The sequence below is a fragment of the Poecile atricapillus genome, chromosome Z (genome assembly GCF_030490865.1).
Source record: "Poecile atricapillus isolate bPoeAtr1 chromosome Z, bPoeAtr1.hap1, whole genome shotgun sequence".
NCBI lineage: Eukaryota > Metazoa > Chordata > Aves > Passeriformes > Paridae > Poecile > Poecile atricapillus.
The window spans coordinates 93,999,307-94,007,229 of record NC_081289.1 but is presented as its reverse complement, the minus strand read 5'-3'; positions in this window follow the sequence as shown (position 1 = coordinate 94,007,229).

The window sequence follows — 7,923 nt, the reverse complement described above, 5'->3', positions numbered from 1 at the left end:
TTTTTTCATGCTGACAACTTGCCTTCGTTTCACTGAAACATAGCAAAGTACTCCCCACACCCAACAGATACACAGAGGTGCCAAGGCATGTGTATGCATGCAATAGAACATTACATGAATCTAAGGTACCAAGTACTACCCAATGCTGATGTCCAAGAATTATAATTTATTTTCCTTTGTAATGGCAACACATATGGAAAATAAAAATAGTACTTATTTAGAAAAAAAAAAAAAGAGGTGTAGGGTCCTTCCACTGAAACTTTTTCAAAATAGACTACCTTCTGTCAACTTTAAACTTTGAAAAACTTAGGCACTTTTTCACCGTTTTTATGTGGATGGGAAAAAAAAATAAAATTACGGGGATCTATATCTCATTACTGGTTTTTTTTATGCAGGTATTGGTATCACAGCAGTTTGTTCATACATATAGTAATAAAAAAAAGAAAAGAAAATAAAAAAGAGAATGTATTTTTAAAACAGAATAAGCTAGAGTATAAAATTACCTGGTTAACTGCAAAACAAATTCAAGTAATTAAAACAACATGACAGGAACTGCAATTGGGAACAATGGCCCTCAAGGTGTTTTATTTTCCATTAAATACAGCCTTCTGTCTGAGACAATGGTGTCTGCATGCCAAAGCTGGGACAGTGACAGTGTGGTGCTGCTGTTGGGAAGTGCCTGCGGTGTACAGGCATTTCTTTTATAACTACAAAAAGGTTTCTCTCTCTCCTCTGTACCTCAGTGAACATTCAGCCTGAGAAGGTCCAGAGGTGACACTAAGAGACTGGGCAGGAGATGCCAGGGCAGGGGTGTCCAGGCAGCTCTACCACTCAATCTGCAGCAGTGTGGACCAAGTGAAACTGCTTCTGTGTGTCCCTGCACATACCTCTGCTGTGTAAGAGAGCAAGTCAAAAGAGGGAGAATGGGTGGGAAGCAGGAATATCTGCCTGGTATCACAGCATATGTATTTTGTGGGTTAGCCCACAGTGGTCAGTGAGAGGGAGAGGGACAGACATCTATTTCCTCTCATAGTGCTCTTCCTGGAGGGATGCACTTCTGTGTGATCTGCCAAGGTAGTTTTATTACTGCCTTTGTTAAGATACTGCTATTCAATAGCCAGTTTCAATTTGGCATCTCCAATTAGTTGTTTCCTTCTACCACGTTTCAAAAAGCCTGCACTGCTTGACTTAGCTGACAAGGAGTGAGCAGGCAAGAAAGTTTCAGCCATAGACAATTGTGAGAATTCAGGGATAAAAGCATAGCCTACACACCACATCATTGCTTGTGAATGACAGAATCACAGAATATAATGGGTTGGAAAGGACCCACAAGGATCACTGAGTCCTCCTCCTAAGTGAATGGCTTATACCATTCACCTAGGGATCAAATCCACAACCTTGGCCTTATTAACAACATGCTTAATCAACTAAGTTAATCAGCCAAGCCTGATTTATCCAAAGCAGCCATCTGAATATCCTAATGGAGACAGCAGCTACCAAAACAAAGTCTTTTAGGTGTGCATTTCAGCTAGTAAAAAAACAGGGAGGGAAGATGCCAGCTTCCACTTCATTAGTTCCTTTCCACACCAAAACCAGTGATATTTCCTAAGGTCTACATGCACAGATTTAGCACACTCATTATCTGGGAGTGGTAGGAAAGGACACATTGTGTACATCCATTACACAATGTTTCAGAAATTTTCAGTTGGACAAATAAAAAACTCTCATCCATCCAAATGAATCACATGAAAGATAATATTCACATTGATTGTCATGTAGGGAACTGTAAAGAAGCAAAAAACTCCCGCTAGTAACAGTCTTTTGTCATTGCTTACCAGCAAAATATGTTCAAACTAATAGTACAGAAATAAAAGGTAATATATTTTGTTTAAAAAAAAAAAACACAATTACTAGCATATACTTACACTGCTAACTTTAGAAACCTTAAATATCACAACACCTCACTAGTGTGCCTCCTTATACTTCAGGGGAGTTTGTCAAAATTCTTTGCATTTTGCAGAAACAATTCAACAATTTTTCAAACTCACATATGAATTTCAAGAGGAATTTAAAGAGAAAACCAATACTAATAAAAGACTGTCAACCAGAGTTGTTAGGATGTGATTAGGACCCTGTATGTCTTATAGACCCCTGTGCAGCTAGAATTATCCATTAAGAGTCTGCTAAGCCACTGATTATTCTGATTAAGGAATTCCCCTTGCCATCTCTGAACAGAGGACAGATTTCACCGAAAAGATTTTCTAACTTTTCCTAAAATTTTGAGACTCTCCAATAAACATTTTCAATGTTTCCAGATTTCTTAATGTGACGTCTTACACACTTCAAAAATGCCTGGCTTTCAATAAATATGCTAATAATTCACTTTTAATAAGTTTACCACTGCCAGTTATGAAAGGAAGTAACTAGACTTGTTAATATCCTCTAGGAGTCTTGCTCTGCTCCACTAGCATATAATGGGCATTTGGCACATGGTATTTCCCAATAAATATAAAATAAACAGAGAGATACTCTATCTCTCAATGTAATATGAATGAAGTAAATTTATGAAGTAAAATTTGAAGGACCTAGAAGCAGAAATGAAAGATTTCATAAACAATTGAGCTTCTTCTTTGGGTCATCAGCGGTGATCTTCTAAGCTGTCAAGAGCAAGGCAGGGTTTAACTGAAAAACATGGGAGTGCTGGTAATTGCATTTTTTTGGTTTTGCCTTTATAAACTTGTATTGTTCAAACTTCCAAATTTTCCTTTCTCTCCTTCTCTCTGTCTGCCTCACAACACCAGCAGGAGAACAGTTATGTTGCTACTGGGCTTCTTTCTTTTTCCACTGGCAATCTAATGACATGAAATGTCCTTTGAAATTTTCTTCTTCAAGATCTAGGGGATCAGTGCTGAAGTGTGCCAAATACCACAACTGCCTCCCACTCCCTACAAAGTAAGCAAGTAGATGTTCCTTGAGGAAACAATATTCCTCCTTACTGAGAGGCAGAGCTGCAGACTTTGCTGCTTCAGGAGCTTTCGCAGTAAATACATAAAATACTTCATTGAACTGGAAAGCTGGTGATCAGTCTGCCCAACCAAAAACACTATGACACACAGTTCAGAGATTAAAGAGCAGCTTTTCTTGAGAACAGCTGTCCTCTCTTTACAAACAGAATGGAGGGTATTTAAAAGTATGAGTGCCTGCATTTTTAGATATTGAATTTGCATTTGCATACAAAACATTAGATTAACAAACTCTTAGCTATGGAGAGGCAATCTTAATCTAATAGGGATTGCCTGTATCTTTATAGTCAAAAAGGTAAGTTCTGGAATCGCCACAAAAAACAAAAAATTTGGAACCAATTTAGACAGCAGCTGCAGACTGGAGTTTGTGTATGTCCTTGAGTTTGTTTTCCTAACAAAGTATAGAGAAAATGAGAAAAATGCTTAATTTTATCTTCTTAAAAGATTTTCTGTTAATTTTCATGTTCATAAAGTGAAACAAAAGTGGATCTCAGTGATGGTGTTTTTCTTTCCATTACCAAAATTATGCAAGGAGTACATAAGAAACAAAGAAATGCAGTCTCTAGGTCTCTGAGAATGTCACAATGAAGATTAAAGGATTACAATCATACAAATGTCAAACACTGGGCTGTAGTAGACAAAAGTAGATGGGAGGCAACAAAATACAGAAAACCATTTTCCAAGAAAACTGACTCCAATTCAAATTTCAGAAATGGCACCAATTTTATTTAAACAGAGGAAGGAGCCTTAATCCAAAATAATCTGAATTTACATTTATATAGGTTATCCCACCATTCTTTTACCTGACTTTGGCTTATTCTGGTGTCCCTTCACACCATTTATAGTAGGAAAAATTAAATTAGTATGCTTTGGGTTAATATAACTTCAGAATTATATATATTCTTGTGCAATAACTGAGCTACCTTGTCTGTCAGGAGATGCTCAGACAGCTCCAATTGTTCAGTCTGGAGAAGGCAAGGGAGGGTGAGTGTGAGGGGAGAATTACACACCTGTATATAAACCAGATGGGAATAAAGAAGACAAAGGAAGATTTTTTATAGGAACTGAACCAGCTTGATGGATAGTGGCTTAGCTCAGGTGACTTGTACAGATGGCATAAACCTGAGAGGCAGGGGAAACTAGGATGCTACTGGGATCACTCCATAACTGGCCATGTTCCTGGTTCTGGCTCTCAGTTGGACCTGTCACATATAAAGTCATGTCCCTGGTCTGTGTTCACGATTGGACCCCTGCCCTCAGGTACCCCTATATATTGTTAAGTTCACTGCACCCCTGGGTCTTTAGAGCTTGCCCCGAGAACGTGCAGTTTCTGCTGTTTGTTATTTTACCATCATTAAAGCTTTTCGGGCAATTCCATCATTCCTGTCCCTCTATTTTGCCATGCCCACCTGGCAGGACCAGTCCCAGAGCCACAATTTTTCTCATGGGTACCCAGTGAGCTGATAAATAGGAAATAGCACAAATAGAATAAACATTTTAAAACTCCCACTTTTGCTGTGAGGGTGGGCAAACAGTTGAGCAGGTTGCTCAGAGAGATTCTGGAGACTTCATTCCTGAAGATATGCAAATCCTGACTGGTTATGGTCCTAGGAAACCTGGTCTAAGAGGTCATGCTTTGACAGATCAGTTAGATGATCTCAGAGGTACCAGTCACAGAAATTCTGTAGCTCTGTAAATGAACAACCTTGGATAAAAACAACAGAGATTAGTAAAAAATCATGAACAACCTTGGATAAAAACAACAGAGATTAGTAAAAAAAACCAAACAAAACAGAAGGGAAATATGTATTCTAAGAATAATTTAATTTAAGGTAAAATTACTAATCTAAAAGTTTAGATTCCTATTCTGTCTTATCTACATACGTGGTAGTGCTCATTATAGGAAGAATATATGCGGTGGGGGAAAGACTCCTTAAATGTGAGAAACCTAGTAGGGAAGAAGGAAACAGGAGATTTCATGGAAGATAACTGTTTAGTACATGTGAAGCAAAAGAAGCTCTCTTGAGGTCTGAACACTGCTTGACACAATGCAGTGCCACAGAGCTCTGTGAACGTCTGTGTCTTTCTATAAACAATGTCTTGCCTTGGAAGGAAAACCATGCTGTTTACCTAAGGCTGTGTCATTTGAAAATTTAATATATAGCACTGTGAGGATGGTATCAATAGAATGTGGGTAAAAGAGATGGCATGGGATGCACTGTGGATCAGTTCTGCAAGCCTGTCTGACAAATACTGTGGGAACTGCATAAAGACTTCAGGTGTCAAAAACAGTCCTTATGGGCATCCAAATCCTGTAACCACTAATACAGGGAACTAGCTAGATCTTCAATTTTGTAAAAAGGTTTTGCTCTACTGATGTGAGGTAAACAGCTGGCCTGTTGAGATCTAGAACACCCTCTTGTCTTTGTCAGCTTGCAAATCACATTGCTTGCCCCACTGTGAAACTGAGGCAATACCAAAATAATTATATAGCACTTTTTCCACTAATTTCAGAAATCTAAGCACCAGGCCTGAAGAGGTCTCTTCCTTTCTACTGAACATTCAATTAAGTGACTCAAATACCTTTCAACCAAATACTTTAACATCAATTTCTTTAGAATCCCACCACCACTGAAAATGCAATGCCACTGCCTGTAGTTCATTATTTTCCAGGAACTTAGTTAAACTCATGTGAGTATTTAAATTAATAACTTCATTCTTCCCCTGTTCTGTGGACTCGTTTATCCATGAACTGCATTTTTCCCTTGTTGTCTAGGAAACTGACCACACTATTGCTAGTGGAAATAATTTTACCATGTGTATTAATTTCACTAAGATGAATCTTGGTTCTTCTGCTGCCCATCATTTCCAAGCAGTTCCTCATTGAGACAAGGAAACCTTTTCTGGTTCAAGTCCTGGCCAAGGAACCAGAGTGATGTGTCTCAATACTCTCTGACTTTGGTTAACCATCATGGTTAAGTTCATCCTTCAGTTTCATTCCTCAATTCCACATCAACAAAAGGGTGGGGATAATATGTCTTTTCTGCTGGCCTTGACCCTTGCCTGTGAAGAGGACAAGACCTCTGCAACAAGCACCATCTCTCTTGGTAAACACCACAATATGGCCTGTAAGATCTTAAACAAAATGATGGGGTGGTCAGGCTGCAGCTGTTTGACTCAGTACAGAGAGATGGCCAGTGTTTTACCAAGACAAAGAAGGTCCCTGGAAACCTTTGTCCTTAGTTTTGAATCTTACATCAGTGCTGAATAGGGTGATCTGTACAATAACCCCGGCAGTGTGAACTAGTTCAGGGAGAAGACATTTTCACAGATTTTACCCAATGATCTGCCTCTGCAAGGCTCATCCAGAGCAGTGACCTCCCTGGCAAGAGTAGGCATTTTAACAGCGCTCCATGTATATAGGTTGCTTGGTCCAGTCGTGGTGTTTGTTCTTTGCAAGAACACAAAATAACCAACAGGATTCTAAATCTTTGTTTGTGATACAATTATTTGGCTAGAAAATTTGTCTCTGTGTATGTATAAATGAACAATGATAATAGTAATTCACTTATGATTATTTTTTTTAATTGCATTGATTTTAAAAGCTAACTACATTATATGATGTACCCAATTCCTGTCCCTTCCTTACACAAAAAACAGTTACTGATCTTTCTTTAATTTTGAAAAACACAGTAATTTTTGCTTGCTTTGGCAATGTTCTGCAATGTAATCATGTACAGAAATCTAGTATAAACAACAGCATTTTTAATATGAATTACTGTTATTTTATAATGTCTGGTAACTTCTTCAATATGCCAAGCCCAAAAGGTAAAAGCTTTCTACCCTCACACTGCATTGCAGTCTGGCTGGCAGATGTGAAAGGCAAGCATTTCAGGAGAGGAGCTGGGTGACTGTGCACTCCAGGAACACTTCTCCAGTTACACCAGCTGCAGAATACTGGCAGGTCTTACCTTTTTCAAGGTAAGGTAAGAGGGTGAGAGCATCTGGAAAACCTTTTGGCCCTATCAGAATATAGTGTTAGTCTGATAATCTGTATTTTAGCCACCCTCTGAGCCGGAAATCTTGCCCACATCTTTGAAAATTCAGATTTTCAGTAAAATGCAATGAAAGCTCTATTACTCCAGGGGCTTGAGTACTAACATGGAAAACTGAGTAAGCACAAAAGGAAAGAGGCAGAAAGAGGGGTGCTGAAACTGGCACCATACCATGCTATTAGAGTATCAGACAGGGCAGGGCATGATGAGAAGTACAGTGGGAAGAAGAAATGGCACAGTCATGAAGAGTCAAATGAAAGTAATTAAATGGGAGCTAATAAGATTAGCCAAAACACCAACGACAAGTCAGAAGGATGGGAAATCAGTGGGCATTCACCTCCTATGAGAAAGAAAAATGTGCATGTGCAGAAAGCCAAGACAGAGAAACATAAGGGCATGGATGGGAACTCCTCTGTATACATTAAGGGGAAGAGCAGTCCCTCTGAAAGCATTTGACTAGAACAAGAGGTAGCTATGATTCAAGATGAGGAGGGACCAAGGCTGAACAAGGTCATAGGTCTGAATGACAAATGGCCCATGCTGCTGACAGTGATGGCTTGAGATACTGTGGTGGTGCATTCCTCTTTACCTCCTTTCCAGGCCGCAGTGTCCTCTGAGAAAACGCATGTTAGGCTTTGTCCTTGAAAAGGCCACCTATGCTCAGCTCTTCTGAGCTTATTGAAAAGCATTTTCTGCTCTCAGGAACTCCTAACAAGTTTCTGGTTTTCCCACAACCAGCCATGTAAATGGCCTGAATGGCAAAACATTCCTATTCTATATAGGAATATATCAATATTCATTTTCAAATAAAGTGCCAACCCAAACTGTGGCCAAAACACTGGCCA